At 41.8% G+C, this 16,577-nt stretch overlaps 1 protein-coding gene across 5 annotated transcripts in view; it reads right to left on the bottom strand.

Moving 5' to 3' along the window:
* The window catches only part of TNFRSF17 (TNF receptor superfamily member 17), a 50,459-nt gene that overhangs the window by 16,100 nt on the left and 17,782 nt on the right, over positions 1-16,577 (bottom strand). For 4 of the 5 annotated variants that reach the window (XM_043523243.1, XM_043523240.1, XM_043523241.1 and 1 more), the window contains 2 exons: positions 10,314-10,481; positions 5,237-5,377 (listed from right to left, as the gene is read on the bottom strand). The gene's annotated coding sequence lies outside the window, so the exon portion shown is untranslated. The remainder of the gene's footprint in view (positions 1-5,236; positions 5,378-10,313; positions 10,482-16,577) is intronic. The other variant, XM_043523242.1, reaches the window with a different exon arrangement.

The following is a 16,577-nucleotide window of genomic DNA, read 5'->3' as shown; positions in this document are numbered from 1 at the left end:
GTACTAGTCTTTCTTGAGTAAGTGACCACAACTATGAAAACGCTTAATATTCTAGACAAAGAGAAGAAAACAAAAAGGGGGCAAAGTTCTTTGAACAGAACTGGTATGTTCGCCACAGTGTGGATCTCTATTGCATATTCTGCACTCATCCATACATGAAATTCCTGTTGATTTCACTAAACGTTCCATACCTGAAACAAATATAAAATAGAAGTACTGTTGGCAGGTGTACGTATTATACAGATACAGAAAGAGAAATCCATGAAAATAGCATTCAGTGTTTCCTTGTAAGAATACTTCTATTTTTTTTATTGTTCTTTTTTTAACCAGCATCTCTTCTTCCAGTTCTAAACTGGAGTACTATTATATATTCATCATCTTGATTTTCATCCACATTCAAATGTTTGTTTAAAATTACATTTTAAAAAACACCCAATAAACTAGCGAAAAAGGCAAGCCGCATTGAAAATACCCATCTGATGTCACTGTGACATGAAATGGATTATTAGAATCCTGGGCTTATTTGAAGCCAAGCTGACCCCTTTACATCATTAAATTTCATTTTCTCTTGACTTCAGAATGAGGAGATAAAAGCTATTGTCAGAAAACAGCATAATTTCAGAGCATATTATTATGTTTGAGACAGTGAGGGACAAATGAATGTTATTTTTCTATGAAATTCTCAGCACATGGCAATTCACAAACAAGTTATCTTCAGCAGAATATTCTAATAAAAATAGTCTCTGTATTCAAGGTCTTTAATATACTGCACTGCAGTGTTAGTCCTGCATTTTCCATAATAGATCAGGTGCACAGACTTAAGTCTTTTCATTAGGGCTATTTATCTATTAAAATTCATTAATAAATATACATGAAAGGATAAAGCCTACAGAAGGGGGGAACTGGATGGCTCAAGAGATTGGTAAAAGGTTATAAAACTTTCATTCAGAGGCTACTGGTATCTAACTCAAATATGTCCTCAGTTTGCTGAAGTTCTAAAACCACTGAGCCAACCTCATCCCTGTTACCTCCTGATGTATGTCAGTGGAGTTATATCAAGACAGAATTTGGGCGATCATTGCTAACTATTGTCCAGGAGTCAGTCTGAATGAAACATTAGTGGCTCTCTTTGCAAATTCTATCAACTATCTCAAAATAGCTGAGTGTCTCTGCCATATTGATTAGAAGCAGTTACCAATGCTGATGTAAGCAGAGTCAGGATGAGCTCCACCCTGACATCTGGTGGTGAGGTGTGGCAAGTTGTGGAAAAGAACTTCGGGGCCAATCTCATTTGCATAGGCACACCCACCCCGCCTAGAATGAGGCCATAGCTGCCCAAATGGTCACTTTGGCTGCTGTGGGATCCCCAGTGTCTCTGTTATTGGGGCAGGAAGAATAAATTGTTATTACCCTGATTATGGGACTCAAGGACAGTGGAACTGTACTTGGCCTTTTGTTATGATGGAGGGACTCGCCATCAACTAAGTAGCACTCACTAGGCAAGGGACATGGGTTCCAAAACTCTGTGAATTGAGAGAGGCTGTGGACAGGTATTAATACTTAGTGGCATGGGCACTGTGGTGAGGGCCTTACATGCTAATTGCACTTCCTCTTCTGTCCACTGTGGAATATCAGAGCTAATTTTGATTCTATTAGGAGTCTAGTTACAGGCTGCTCAGCTGATTTCACTTTGGGCTAATGGTGCACCAGCACTGAGGCTCCCCTACTACAAGCTGAAATCACAAAAGAGCTAAACTTATTAAGAGCTGAAATCACTGAGTGTTGTGTTAAGTAGTGGGGGAGCCTGAAGATATATGGTGGAGCAGTTTGCGGGATGGCAAGCAGAGCGGCTTGTGGAGCAGAGCAGTTTGTGGGACGGCTGGCAGAGCAGAGCATTGCAGTTTGTGGGACGGCGAGAAGAGCAGCTTGTGGAGCAGAGCAGCTGGTGGAGCAGAGCAGTTTGTTGGATGCCTAGAGCAGCTCATGGGGCGACTGGCAGAGCGGAGCCCCATGGAGAGGTAGGGCCATCAGCTTTGGACCACGTAAGGTGCCCCTTAACCCCCCATATACAATCTCCACCCAGGTTGGGAGGTAAAAGCTCCCCGCCGCACAGTGCTGGCTCTCCCCAAAAGCCACATGCCCAGCAGGGTCCAGGAAGAGTGATTTACCCTGCCCCTGTGGCTACTCATCATTTTGGGGGGTCTTGTGGCTCATGTGCGCTTGCCTGGGGTCAGCCATTTGGTGATAGGTGTGAGAGTACTGGCTGTGTTTTAAAGCACTGAATCAGTGTTGTCTGTATTGCAAACAATACTGCTTCTGTAAAATATTGCATTTAAACTTCACAGAGATGACCTTGGGAGCCCAGCCTCCCTCTTTGTTATCAGCAGCACAACGGCTGCGCAGAATTAGAAAGCGGCCACGAAGAACTAAGGAGGACTTTCTCTGTGAGGTTATGATGCACGCCACCACCGAGAAACAAGAATTGAAGGAGTGGCAGGACAGCGAGAAGAGAGAAAGGAGAACACAGCACACGAGAAAGAAGCCACGGAACGGCTCTTAAATGTTATGGAGCACCAACTGGACATGATCCACGCAATACGAGCTCTTCAGACCGAGCAGCTCCGTGCCTGCCCTCCCCTACAGCCGCTGTTGCAAAACTCTTTCCCATGCACCCCCCATACTGCCAACACACTGTTATCAACCTTCTGGTTCCACTTTCTACCCGCAGCATTCCATTCCTCCCTCCTCACAGTCCAGCAATGCGGACTCCCATCCCACTGCACTCAACACCCATCCCTCCGCAGTTTGGCCCTCTGAAGTACAGTACCCGCTGCATTGTACTCCAAAGGAGAAGGTTGGGTATGATCCCTGGACATATACAAATCTGTAGCTGTCCCAGGACCCCTCCTCCTCTGGAGACCTTCCCTTCCTACATCTCCCTCCCTGCTGATGAATTTTTTGGTTTGACTCTCTCCTCAGATTGTTGTCTTTTAATAAAAGAATTGTGTTTGTTTGAAAGCAATCTTTATTCTATTAATCGAAAGCAAAAAGAGCACTGCAAAGTAACATACAATTATGTTAAGGCCACTTCTTCTAGCATGTGCACCAATCATCTCCTAGAATTACAAGCACTACAATCCCGAGCATAGCAACAAATATTAGTGGCTTTCAGCTTCAAATTGCTGCCTCAAGGCATCCCTGATCCTCATGGCCCCGTGCTGTGCCCCTCTAATAGCCCTGGTCTCTCGCTGTTCAAACTCAGCCTCCAGGTGCTGAGCGTCTGTGGTCCAGCCCTAAGTGAAGCTTTCACGCTTCCCTTCACAAATATTATGGAGCATACAGCTTGCAGCTATAAGCATAGGAATATTGTCATCGGCCATGTCCAGCTTTCCATACAGGCATTGCCAGTGGGCTTTTAAATGGCCAAATGCACACTCAACAGTCATTCTGCACTTGCTCAGCCTGTTGTTGAACCGCTCCTTGCTGCTGTCAAGTTGCCCCATGTATGGCTTCATAAGCCATGGCACTGAGGGGTCTCCCAGGATCACAATGGGCATTTCAACTACCTCTACGGTGATCTTCTGGTTCGGGAAGAAAGTCCCTGCTTGCAGCTTCTTGAAAAGGTCAGTGTTCCAAAAGATGCATGCGTGATGCACCTTTCCTGACCAGCCTCCGTTAATATCTGTGAAACGCCCACGGTGATCCACAAGAGCCTGGAGAACCATTGAGAAATATCCCTTGCGATTAATGTATTCTGTTGCTAGGTGGTCTGGTGCCAGAATTGGAATGTGCATGCCATCTATCGCCCCTCCACAGTTAGGGAAGCACATTTATGCAAAGCCATCCACGTCATGCACATTGCCCAGAGTCACCATCTTTCAGAGAAGGATGCGATTAATGGCCCTGCACACTTCCATCAACATGAGTCCAACAGTCGACTTTCCCACTCCGAACTGGTTAGCGACCGATCGGTAGCAGTCTGGAGTAACCAGCTTCCACAGTGCAATCACTACGTGCTTCTCCAACAGCAGGGCAGCTCTCATTCTTGTGTCCTTGCGCCGCAGGGCTGGGGCAAGCTCATCACACAGTCCCATGAATGTGGCTTTCCTCACGCGAAAGTTCTGCAGCCACTGCTCGTCATCCCAAACGTGCATCACAATGTGATCCCACCACTCAGTGCTTGTTTCCCGAGCCCAAAAGTGGCGTTCCACTGTGGTCAGCACCTCTGTGAATGCCACAAGCCATCTCGTGTCACAGCTTCTTCGCGTGGCGAGATCAAGGTCGCACTCCTCTTACCTTTGCAGTTTAAGGAATAACTCCACTGCCACTCGTGACATGTTAGTCAGAATGAGCAGCATACTGGTCAGCAGTTCAGGATCCATTCCTGCAGCCCGAAAGAGGCGTGCAGTACACAAACCGTTGAAAGATGGCGCCAAATGTGGACGGAAGCACAGGGATTGCTGGGATGCGAAGCAATGTATCACAGGGCATTGGGACCGGACCCAGGATGCCCTGCAAACCCCTCTGCGTTCCCACACGTCTTAATGGCAAAAGAGAAAGAGGTGCTCTGGGATAGCTGCCCAGAGTGCACCACTCCAAATAGCACTGCAAGTGTGAACACGCTATTGCGCAGGCAGCTGTCAGTGTGAACACACAACAGCGGTTTCCCTTCTGCGCTCTCTGAGCAGTGCTGTAACTGCCAGCGCTGTACCTTTGCCAGTGCCCTCAGCTTAACAGTCCAACCTCCTCTAAAGAAGTTTATTTCACCCCAAAGTCTTCTGCAAGCCTGGTTGAGATCTCATTTTCATTAATGTTAAATACGCTGCTTATTTACTTCCTAGACACAGGATGACAGAGTGTCTTCACTGTTCCCCAAATAGAGTCCACCAGACTTTAAAAATGTATTTCAAGAAAAGGGTCTCTTCCCCTGCTGTGTGCACTTCCGTATTGATTTCATATCACTTTGTTGACTTCCTATGTAAGTGTGCCGCCACTTATAATCCTGATTCCACATGCTGACAGAGAGACAGACAAATAAACATCTTTTGTCTGACAGGAAACCTATTTCTCCACCTCTGCATGATACAGAATCTAAGAACTATATTTTCAGAGTACTTACATAACTCCTTACATAGTATTCATACATACATTTCACAAGGAAACTGAAGATCAGTGTGACCCTGGGTTTCATTTAAGACCCCATATGATATTATTTGGTGAACCAAAATGTACATACCAGAATCAGGATATTTTTGAAACTCCCTTGCCAGCCAGCACTGAGGGATTCAGAAAATCATGGCACCACCAAAGAATTGCTGGCACAGTGTACCATGGAGCACCAGATCAATCCAGCCTCTGCAGATGGCTCTTCAATGACCTGTGTGAAGTAAGTTGGTGAATCTCAGTCCAGTTCCAAGGGGATGGATGTGTTTATCACAAGCATCCCTACCATAGTATATTAGCTGGCACCCTGATTAGTAATGTCAGTGAAAAGGTCAGTGGCTGAATGGGCATGGAGACTGAACTACTCTCTCACCAGTAAAGATGATTCCTGCAGAACAAAGTTGCAGAGCATTGACAAGGCAGTGTGGGAAACTTGCAGTTGCAAGAGCCTATGATGTACTTGTTTTGTAAATAAATAGGAACCCTGATTCAAGAAAGGACAATGGGACTAAAGTGTCTGCTTAAATGTAAGCAAGTTCTTAAATGTTGTCTTCAATATGACGGGACTTAAGCATGTGTTTTAGGGCTTTCCTGAATTCAATTGAGAGATGTGTGGGACAGTGACTTAACTGTGGGCACGATATGAATTAACTTTAATCGAACTAGACAATAGAAATAAACAATATTTGTCTTTTGTCTTATCCTGTGTTGCGTGTTTCTTTTGTAGCTTCCTTTTTATGATTGTTTTTGGCTTTACTTACATCAGCACTTCTGGTACCACTAAATATTAGTAATTAGTCAGTTCCTTTCTGAAGTAGCTCTTTGCAGCATGTTCTAACACAGCATTACATACATACGTGAAGAGGACTTTAACAGGACCACATCCTGCAGTCTTTACTCTGGCAAAATTCCTGTGAAATCATTAGCCCTCAAATGGCAAACTCTTAAACTGTATTCGCACCTGCCACATGCTTTTTTATATATTTTAGCAAATGTGGTCCAAGGAAACCACATAAAATTCAGCATAATAAATGAATGAGCACAGTTCCTTAACCACAGTTTCACACTTTTGTTCATACTTTGGAGGGAGTAGAGAAATAGCAATTCTGAAAGTATTTTTCTTTGTTTTAGCTGCTTCTTATAGTGTTCACACACCACTCCCCAACAGTTAAGTACAACAATGTCAATGGCTTTTCTTTCAAGACTGAAGCAAGTGTATACAATTACTCTGATTGAGCATTAAACTATTTAACTGTCTTCAAAAAGATTTCACTAAATACACAGGCGATATCTGTCTGATATTCAGTCATTATACATCTCTAACATTATGTAGAAAAAAGTAAGAGTTAGGTTCAGATTGTCAACACTAATGAAGGTTTCTGGTGGAAGAACGTAACCTAATGATATCACAGGATAACTGGAAATCAAAAATAGGCAATGTAGAAAATAGTGTTATGTTTGAATTATATACAACATTTAATACATTCTGCAAAATATTAAGTGCTTATCATGAAGAAAGAAATAGGCTAAAGCACTGGCTGCTGATGAACAATATTAAACAAAACACCTAGCATGTAATTTAAAACTAAAATCTTCAGAAGACTTTGATGGAAGCAGAGATGCACACATAACTTATGCATATACACTCATTCAAATTCTAACCTTTGTCTGAGTTCCAGCAATCAAGTGTACATGCTCCAGAAGTCATTAGTTATAATTAACCTTATAAATGCCTCTTGGAAACAGCAATAAAACAAATTCACCTGAGGTGGTATACAACATCAGACTCTGATTCAGCAGAGATTTTCAGTGGAAAGTAGCTTTATTTTGAAAATACTGGCCTTACCTTGTCTGTGCCTCAGAGTGGTTAATAATACTTGTCACTCATCTTGGCAGTATCACTAGACAGACTAAACACTGAACTACCTTCTCCCTCCGGGCTGAGTCTGCTAGGGATGTATGGCAGGTGGCAGGGAACATGTATTGCTATCCACGCTATATCTGTTTTGTAAATAAACAAAGGCTTTCTGTCTTGAGGACAGACCAGGACCTTTGGTGAGCATAAAATTCAGGGCCTTTGTTAACTGGAGAGGAATTACTTAATATCACACAAGCGGCCCAACAATTGAAACCCCTGCACTATTAATTCTGAGCCCCCACAAGATGATGTAAATTAAAGTTGGGGAGTGATGGGGGTAAAATGCCCTTCTTGCACTGCTCAAATGAACACTCAGCATGTAAGCTATGCCACTTAGAATCCCTGACACTCAGACCCATTTATAGCCACATTCGGACATGTAACTGCACCACCTTATGCATCCCTTCTAAACGTGCAAAAGGTACTGTATAAAATTCAGGTAGGTGCAGGCAAGAAGTGGGTGTCAAACTGTTTTTACAAATGGACTAAAGTCTCTGCAAGGAAGAGGGAGATTGGTAAGTGGCTCTACAGAGCTGAAATCACTAGGTTGAAATCCCACGTGCAAGTGCAAAGCAATCTGTCAGTGTCAGAGAAGTTTGGGAGGTGTCGTCAGAAAAACCACCATGAAATCTAGTTTTCTCTCCACGGAAAAAACAATTGTGTCAAGGCAGCGGTGCACACAAGTGTCACAGATACCAGGCTTGTTCTGTTAATGGTCACAGAAATCAGATACATGATGACAGCAAATAAAGGAGATGGACAAAGGGAAGCAGACTGCAGGCTGGAGGTAGTGAAGGTTGCAGCTAGGTGCTGTGACAATTATTCAAGATTATGAAGTCATTTTTCAAAGTGTAAGGTTATTAGTAACTAAACCATACAGCAGGCGTAGGCAACCTAAGGCATGCATGCCAAAGGTGGCACGCGAGCTGATTTTCAGTGGCACTCACACTGCCCAGGTCCTGGCCACCAGTCTGGAGGGCTCTGCATTTTAATTTAATTTTAAATGAAGTTTCTTAAACATTTTAAAAACCTTATTTACTTTACATACAACAATAGTTTAGTTATATATTCTAGACTTGTAGAAAGAGACCTTCTAAAAACGTTAAAATGTATTACTAGCACACAAAACCTTAAATTAGAGTGAATAAATGAAGACTCGGCACACCACTTCTGAAAGGTTGCCGACCCCTGACTTACAGTGTCTAGTTAACCTGGTTAATCAAGCATCCATGTCTGGAAGGATGTAGAAATGAGATATACCATACAGTGGGAGTTAGGAGATGATAATACTGTGGGATAGTGCCTGTGCCTCTATCCCTTGCACACTGCTAGTATTGCTTGTTTGTCCACACTGTCTCATGACTGATCCAGACCTGCTCCATTTGAAGTCTTTCAAAGACCCTCTTCAGGCATCAGGGAGTCCAAATATAAGCACACACTCAGCCCTGCTCAAGATCCTGCAGACATACCGTCTGTCCAAAGTATTAAATAGCCCTATTCAGCGTGCCTCACCTGCTTCATGTTGCTATGAAATATCACTCCAGAACGGTTCACTTCTCCGAGATGAACTTTGTACAGACTACGCAGCATCCATACAAGAAAATGGAGAAGACCTACAATCATATGTGGAAATGTATCTCCTATATGTTTTTAAGAAGCCTTGTCCTGAGAATTCTGAGAGACACTCACATCACAAAAACAAACCCATAATTCCTGCCAATAGAGCAGCTTTGAAATGACAATATTTTTTTATACAGTCCTTATTTGGAAAGTACTTCTGAAATGCATACTCCAAATATTTGTCTCCACAGCAGAATTGCTCTGACAATTGTTTCTCCGCCCACACAGCACCTTTTCTTATTAAATATTTTAAATAACTCACTAAAAATATTGCAGAGTTCACTCTCAAAAGCGAGTGTTAAAATATGCTGGGACAAGTCAACTCTTGTAAGTAGAGTTTAGGGGCAGAAAAAGTTAATTTCCTTGGTTGGATATTATGTAGGTATTTCCACACCATTGCCAACAAGAGCTACATCCTGAAAATGTGCCTGCAAAGCAGTAGGTAATGTGATATTAGAATTAGAGGCTGCTTCCATCCTAGCAGGAATGTTGTGCAACCCATATTTTAGAAAACTGGTGAAGGGAGGAGGTTGGGTTAAAAATTCACCCCTTTCAACATAATTATTTTTATGGCCTAGCCGTTATGTTTAGACTAGTAGTATTTTGAAACTGGAGATATATTACAAAAATAACAACTGGGTTTATTGAGATTAATTCTTTGTGAACCTTCAAGAGATGCAACAGGATATTGAGTGCCAATAACTCAACCAATGAAACACAAGATAGAAGCATTACATCAGAATTAACTCTCATTACCTGATCATACCCTAAGAGTATGGCGCTGTTTCCTAGCAAATTCAGACAAGTAAACTGATTAATGCAATGCATTATGTGATACCTATTAATTCCTTTAAGGGCCATATCACACCATCATGTGTAGAGAGTGTATGAGAAAGAAAGTGAGTGTGTTATACTGTGACTAGTAGAAAAGACACATGAAATGAACTGGCTCACAATTTTGCCATTGTGAACACTGGGAATATAATGTGTGTGTGGTGAGGAATGATGGACAGTATTTGTTCATGTCGTAGCTACTATGGGAGAAAAGTGGAAGTTGCCTTCCAAGAAGGAGATGTGGTTACTGTGTGCTCCCCTCCAGAAGTAGAGTTAAAAAAAAATTCTAGAGTGAACAAATGAAACTGGCCAACAGAGTAAAAACATGCTTGCTTTTACCCGCTGCACATCAGATGGTTGCAGTCACTATTAGAAGTACTGCTGTGGGATAACTATTCCTATGGGGATCGTATTTATTTGCCAGATAAATCGGTTTAGTACTAACAATTACATCTATTTTACATTATTAGCGTTATCAGTTAGTAAGTATTGGGACTCTGTGATTCTTCTCCAATGGGTAAATTCAGGCCTGTGCAGACCACCAGCACAAGGCTTATGTGCTACTGAAGACCTGCTTAAGCTTGTTTTGAGGGCTTAAATGGTGCCTAGGCCAGGTATTGGCCTTCTGCAAAGGGGTGAATTTCACTCCTAACAAACAATATCTCTAACACATCCGATTTCGTTCCTTAGTTATGGTATGAGATGACAGTGAAGTCAACAGAGTTTCACAAAAGATTGAAGAATGAATTTGGGCCAATATATTTAAAAAAATCTTTACCTGCAAATCAAAGTGTAGGTGTTTGAAATTGAAATCAGGGAGGTTTCTCTGAAGCAACACTGGTGTAACCAACCTCGAAATCTCCGAATTCAGCTTCTCTGAACAATACAATTCTGTGAAGTCATACTGATATGGTGTGATCTTTCAGTGAAGCTGAGTTCAGCTTTCCTATGGAGAAAATATTTAATATTATTAGTCAGAAAACTATCATAAATAAATACACACTCCCCCCCAAAAAAAGGAAAGAAGCAAAGCAATCACCTATTTTGTAAAGAATAAAACTTATACTAAAATCTTTCTGAAACTGTTGTAGGCTGACTCAAGAGTGACACCCAGTGACAATTTATTATACTTTATGAAATTGTTTCTTTCATCTTGTTAGGAAGTTGTTACATTTGACTTCTGAACCATTTACCCTTCCTAGAATTGACAAACAATATGTCACTTGCTTAAAAAAATCAGGCATGGGGGAAATTTTACCAGGGTTTCAAGTGTAATTGCAACTTAATGAACTGCATTTCAAGAAACAAATAATTCTTCCTTTTTTGAGATGCAAGAAAAAAAGTGTATTTTGACAAATGAGACTAAAATTTTATTTATTCCCTATTGTCAGAAGAACATGGAGTTTTCCACCTTTATTATTATTATTATTATTATTTATTTGCAAAGAAGCAAAATACAGTGTTAAGCCTTGACATCCTGGCACTGGTAGGATACCAATCTATTTAACATTAATCAAACTAAAAGAGTGGGGTTGTACATAAACATTCTGGTAGCAATCTGAATGCAATCTATTTAATGTCAGAATAGCGTAAATGGACAGTATTGCCATCCCACTTGAAATGCAACACACACAATATGGATGTTGTCCTTACTCAGCCAATGGGAATGTACAAATGTCATTCAAAGCTGAATTTGGGCCTGAGTTTCCCGTTAACTTATTGTTTAGAGCCTCTTCAGATCATCAGGCCAGCCAAAAATATCTTGTCTTACTCAATCCCTGCAGACAATTAAAAAGAAAGCAACTGCAAAATCTACATTGCAAAAGGCATTATTAGGCCTATATTATTGAGTCATTGGAAAGCACAGCTACAGATACTGGATAGGATTCTGTTTTTAAATAAAAAATGGAACTAAGAAAATAACTATTGAGATTTCAATAAAAAATTCTTGTACACTGACATCTTTATGAAACCATTAGAAGAAAATCAAACAATACTGATGTGTTCTGGGACAGTTTACAAGAAAAGTGATACTGATACTTAAAAATCAGAAATATTACAGTTGTTGAAAAAGGGACAAAGCTGAAAGCAGAGGATGGGAAGGGGGTGTTAAAGGAAGGCAGCCATCATGTTACAGAAAACAGTAAACCCCTTTCAACTTGGGTGTGTGGTGGGGAAAGATATTAGAGGGACTCATTAGCACTACAAAAAGTAATTTGCCCTCTGTTGATATTCTCCCCTTCTTGTCAACTGTTGGGAATGGGCCACATCCACCCTAACTGAATTGGCCTTGTTAGCACTGACCCCCAGCTTGGAAAGGCAACTCCCATCTTTTCATGTACTGTATATTTATAATTGCTTACTGTATTTTCCACTCCATGCATCTGATGAAGTGGGTGAAATCCCACAAACGCTTATGCCCAAATAAATGTGTTAGTCTCTAAGGTGCCACAAGGACTCCTTGTTGTTTTTACTGATACAGACTAACACGGCTGCCACTCTGAAACCTGTCACCATGCAAGGCACTGAATTTAGCTGTATGAAGTGAAAATCCATCAACTTCATGAAAAAACTTGTGCAGATACAGACAGACATCATCTTTCTTTCTAAATGCAAACAGATGGACATCATATCAAAAGGACTGAAGGTAAAAAATCCATTACAATCAACATAACACACAGACTATGGTGCCACACACTATCAAAGAAATTGTGGAACCACCTGATCAACATCCTATACAGCAAACAGGAAAAGATCAAGAATGAGCTCTCAGAATTGCAGACTCTCATAAAAAACAACCTTCCACACAAATTTCCTTGTGGCTGGACTTTACAAAAACTAGACAAGCCCTTTACAACACACACACTTTGCTTCTCTACAAAGGAAAAAGGGCACTAAACTATCTAAACTCCAGGGTGGATTTGATTTAAATCATGATTTAAATCACTAGTCAGGAAGACTCAATTTAATCATGAATTTCTGCATAAAAGTGCATTCTTGTTGGTTGTTATAACCTTAACACATATTCTTCACAGCTCAGAGATAGATGTAGGTTTCATTTTTAGAAGGTACACACTATACATTTTTAAAGTGATTTATTTTGAAAACTTTTCAGATTAGTTTTACAGCTAGATCAGAAAATGAATGATTGTTTGGTTATTTCATTTACCAAAGGTAATTGCAGCAGATATTTATGAAGTCATTGGGAGGTGATCTCCAATTCAGCAGGTTAATCATTAATATTTGGAAGATTTTCTTGCCATGCTGCATTAGGAGGAGAACATCACCAGGCTTCGCATTTCTTTGTTGCACTGTTTGCATTTTGCACGCATGCCTGTCTTACCCACAGATAGAGGAACTTCATTAAAATATTCCCAAACTGAGTCTCTTTTACGGCCTGCTGCCATTATAGGTTTTCCCTTCTGTTGAGATAATGGTATGGTAGATCTCAAATCAGTGAAGGCTACACTCAGAAAGACCTCAAGACTTCTGGAATATGCTGCTCAAACAGTTTCACTTTTCAGAGTAGTAGCCGTGTTAGTCTGTATTCGCAAAAAGAAAAGGAGTACTTGTGGCACCTTAGAGACTAACCAATTTATTTGAGCATAAGCTTTCGTGAGCTACAGCTCACTTCATCGGATGCATACTGTGGAAACTGCAGAAGACATTATATACAGGGAGACCATGAAACAATACCTCCTCCCACCCCACTCTCCTGCTGGTAATAGCTTATCCAAAGTGACCACTCTCCTTACAACGTGTATGAAAATCAAGGTGGGCCATTTCCAGCACAAATCCAGGTTTTCTCACCCCCCCCCCCCCCCAAAAACACACACACACAAACTCACTCTCCTGCAGGTAATAGCTCATCCAAAGTGACCATCTCCCTACAATGTGCATGATAATCAAGGTGGGCCATTTCCAGCACAAATCCAGGTTTTCTCACCCTCTGCCCCCCCTCCCCACCACCACCACACACACACACACAAACTCACTCTCCTGCTGATAATAGCTTATCCAAAGTGACCACTCTCCTTACAATGTGCATGAAAATCAAGGTGGGCCATTTCCAGCACAAATCCAGGTTTTCTCACCCCCCCCCCCCCAAAAACATACACACACAAACTCACTCTCCTACAGGTAATAGCTCATCCAAAGTGACCACTCTCCCTACAATGTGCATGATAATCAAGATGGGCCACTTCCAGCATAAATCCAAGTTTAACCAGAACGTCTGGGGGGGGGCGGGGAGTAGGAAAAAACAAGGGGAAATAGGCTACCTTGCATAATGACTTAGCCACTCCCAGTCTCTATTTAAGCCTAAATTAATAGTATCCAATTTGCAAATGAATTCCAATTCAGCAGTTTCTCGCTGGAGTCTGGATTTGAAGTTTTTTTGTTGTAAGATAGCGACCTTCATGTCTGTAATTGCGTGACCAGAGAGATTGAAGTGTTCTCCGACTGGTTTATGAATGTTATAATTCTTGACATCTAATTTGTGTCCATTTACTCTTTTACGTAGAGACTGTCCAGTTTGACCAATGTACATGGCAGAGGGGCATTGCTGGCACATGATGGCATATATCACATTGGTGGATGTGCAGGTGAACGAGCCTCTGATAGTGTGGCTGATGTTATTAGGCCCTGTGATGGTGTCCCCTGAATAGATATATGGGCACAGTTGGCAACTGGCTTTGTTGCAAGGATAGGTTCCTGGGTTAGTGGTTCTGTTGTGTGGTATGTGGTTGTTGGTGAATATTTGCTTCAGGTTGGGGGGCTGTCTGTAGGCAAGGACTGGCCTGTCTCCCAACATTTGTGAGAGTGTTGGGTCATCCTTCAGGATAGGTTGTAGATCCTTAATAATGCGTTGGAGGGGTTTTAGTTGGGGGCTGAAGGTGACGGCTAGTGGCGTTCTGTTATTTTCTTTGTTAGACCTGTCCTGTAGTAGAAGACTTCTGGGAACTCTTCTGGCTCTATCAATCTGTTTCTTCACTTCCGCAGGTGGGTATTGTAGTTGTAAGAATGCTTGATAGAGATCTTGTAGGTGTTTGTCTCTGTCTGAGGGGTTGGAGCAAATGCGGTTGTATCGCAGAGCTTGGCTGTAGACGATGGATCGTGTGGTGTGGTCAGGGTGAAAGCTGGAGGCATGTAGGTAGGAATAGCGATCAGTAGGTTTCCGGTATAGGGTGGTGTTGATGTGACCATTGTTTATTAGCACTGTAGTGTCCAGGAAGTGGATCTCTTGTGTGGACTGGACCAGGCTGGGTTGATGGTGGGATGGAAATTGTTGAAATCATGGTGGAATTCCTCAAGGGCTTCTTTTCCATGGGTCCGGATGATGAAGATGTCATCAATATAGCGCAAGTAGAGTAGGGACGTTAGGGGACGAGAGCTGAGGAAGTGTTGTTCTAAATCAGCCATAAAAATGTTGGCATACTGTGGGGCCATGCGGGTACCCATAGCAGTGCCGCTGATCTGAAGGTATACATTGTCCCCAAATGTAAAATACTTATGGGTAAGGACAAAGTCCAGCCACCAGGTTAGCCGTGACATTATCGGGGATAGCGTTCTTGACGTCTTGTAGTCCATCTTTGTGTGGAATGTTGGTGTAGAGGGCTTCTACATCCATAGTGGCCAGGATGGTGTTATCAGGAAGATCACCGATGGATTGTAGTTTCCTCAGGAAGTCAGTGGTGTCTTGAAGGTAGCTGGGAGTGCTGGTAGCATAGGGCCTGAGGAGGGAGTCTACATAGCCAGACAATCCTGCTGTCAGGGTGCCAATGCCTGAGATGATGGGGCGCCCAGGATTTCCAGGTTTATGGATCTTGGGTAGTAGATAGAATATCCCAGGTCAGGGATACAGTTCTGTGGTGACCTAGAATCCTATGCAACACTTAGGGCCTCAAAAATAGGGCCTTATGCTAGCCCTTTATATGAGGGTGAACTTCACCCATATTATACCAGCATTAGATTCTGTAAATCTAACTGTAGAGAGTACCCCAGGAATACAGCCCCATGTAAATCCCATCATTATAGCAGTCCTAAAAGCTAGGTAAGTTTGGCATACAAACCAGTAAAATCTTCAATGTTTCTCCTTCTCCCTAATGATTTCCACATTTTCTGTAGCCTTTTTAGCAAAGCTTTGTGGAAGACAGGAGATGCTACATACAGTAATATCATGAAAAGCCTTAAAACTGCCTTGATTAACTAAGTGTTTTTAGAAATCTCACTTCCTTTATCAACAACCATGCGTTTCTTAATTCTGTGGTTTGGAGTAGAGAGGTGAATTGTGTCTTGTGGAGAGAGGGGGCACACTTTGGTTTTAAACAAGGAAAGAAGACTGTAAAGGATTTTGTATGTTAATTAACTTTTACATACAAGAAAGAACAGTACCCTTCCTTAAACACAGCACAGTATAATATGTCATGCAGGCATTCAGTAGCATCAAGAGCAACAGGATTTTACATTTTAATTAGGGCTTGCCTACACTTGAAACATCACACTGGTACAGCTGCAATGCCTCAGCTGCTCTGCTGTAGTGCTTCGGTGTAGACACTGCGTATGACGACGGGAGGGGTTCTCCCACTGGCGTAGATAATCAACCTCCCCAAGAGACAGTACTTAGGTCGAAGGAAGAATTCTTCCCTCAACTAGTGCTACGGGGCTAGATTGGCTTAACTACAGTGTGTTGCTTGGGGCTGTGAATTTTTCATACCTCTGAATGAAGTAGCTGGGTTGACCTAACTTTTTAGTGTAGACCAGGCCTTAGAGCACTGCTTTGAAGAGAGTGATGTTGTTTACAATGTTGCTACATCTGGTATTTCAAAAAAGATTAAAGACCAAAACAACTAGACACAGAAATGCTCTCTAAATATAGTAATTAAAATACCAATGGTGCAAACACTTATTAGCTAAACATCAGAAAACTTCCTGCAATCATCACACTGAAAGCTTATTTAACTTGGAATTGAATTACAGAAAACAGTGTATGGTATGGAAAAAGCAGTGTTCATAGATTTTAAACTCTATGGGTCACAGACAT

Source organism: Chelonia mydas, chromosome 10, assembly GCF_015237465.2.
Source record: "Chelonia mydas isolate rCheMyd1 chromosome 10, rCheMyd1.pri.v2, whole genome shotgun sequence".
Classification (NCBI taxonomy): domain Eukaryota; kingdom Metazoa; phylum Chordata; order Testudines; family Cheloniidae; genus Chelonia; species Chelonia mydas.
This window is presented reverse-complemented; position numbering and strand designations above follow the sequence as displayed.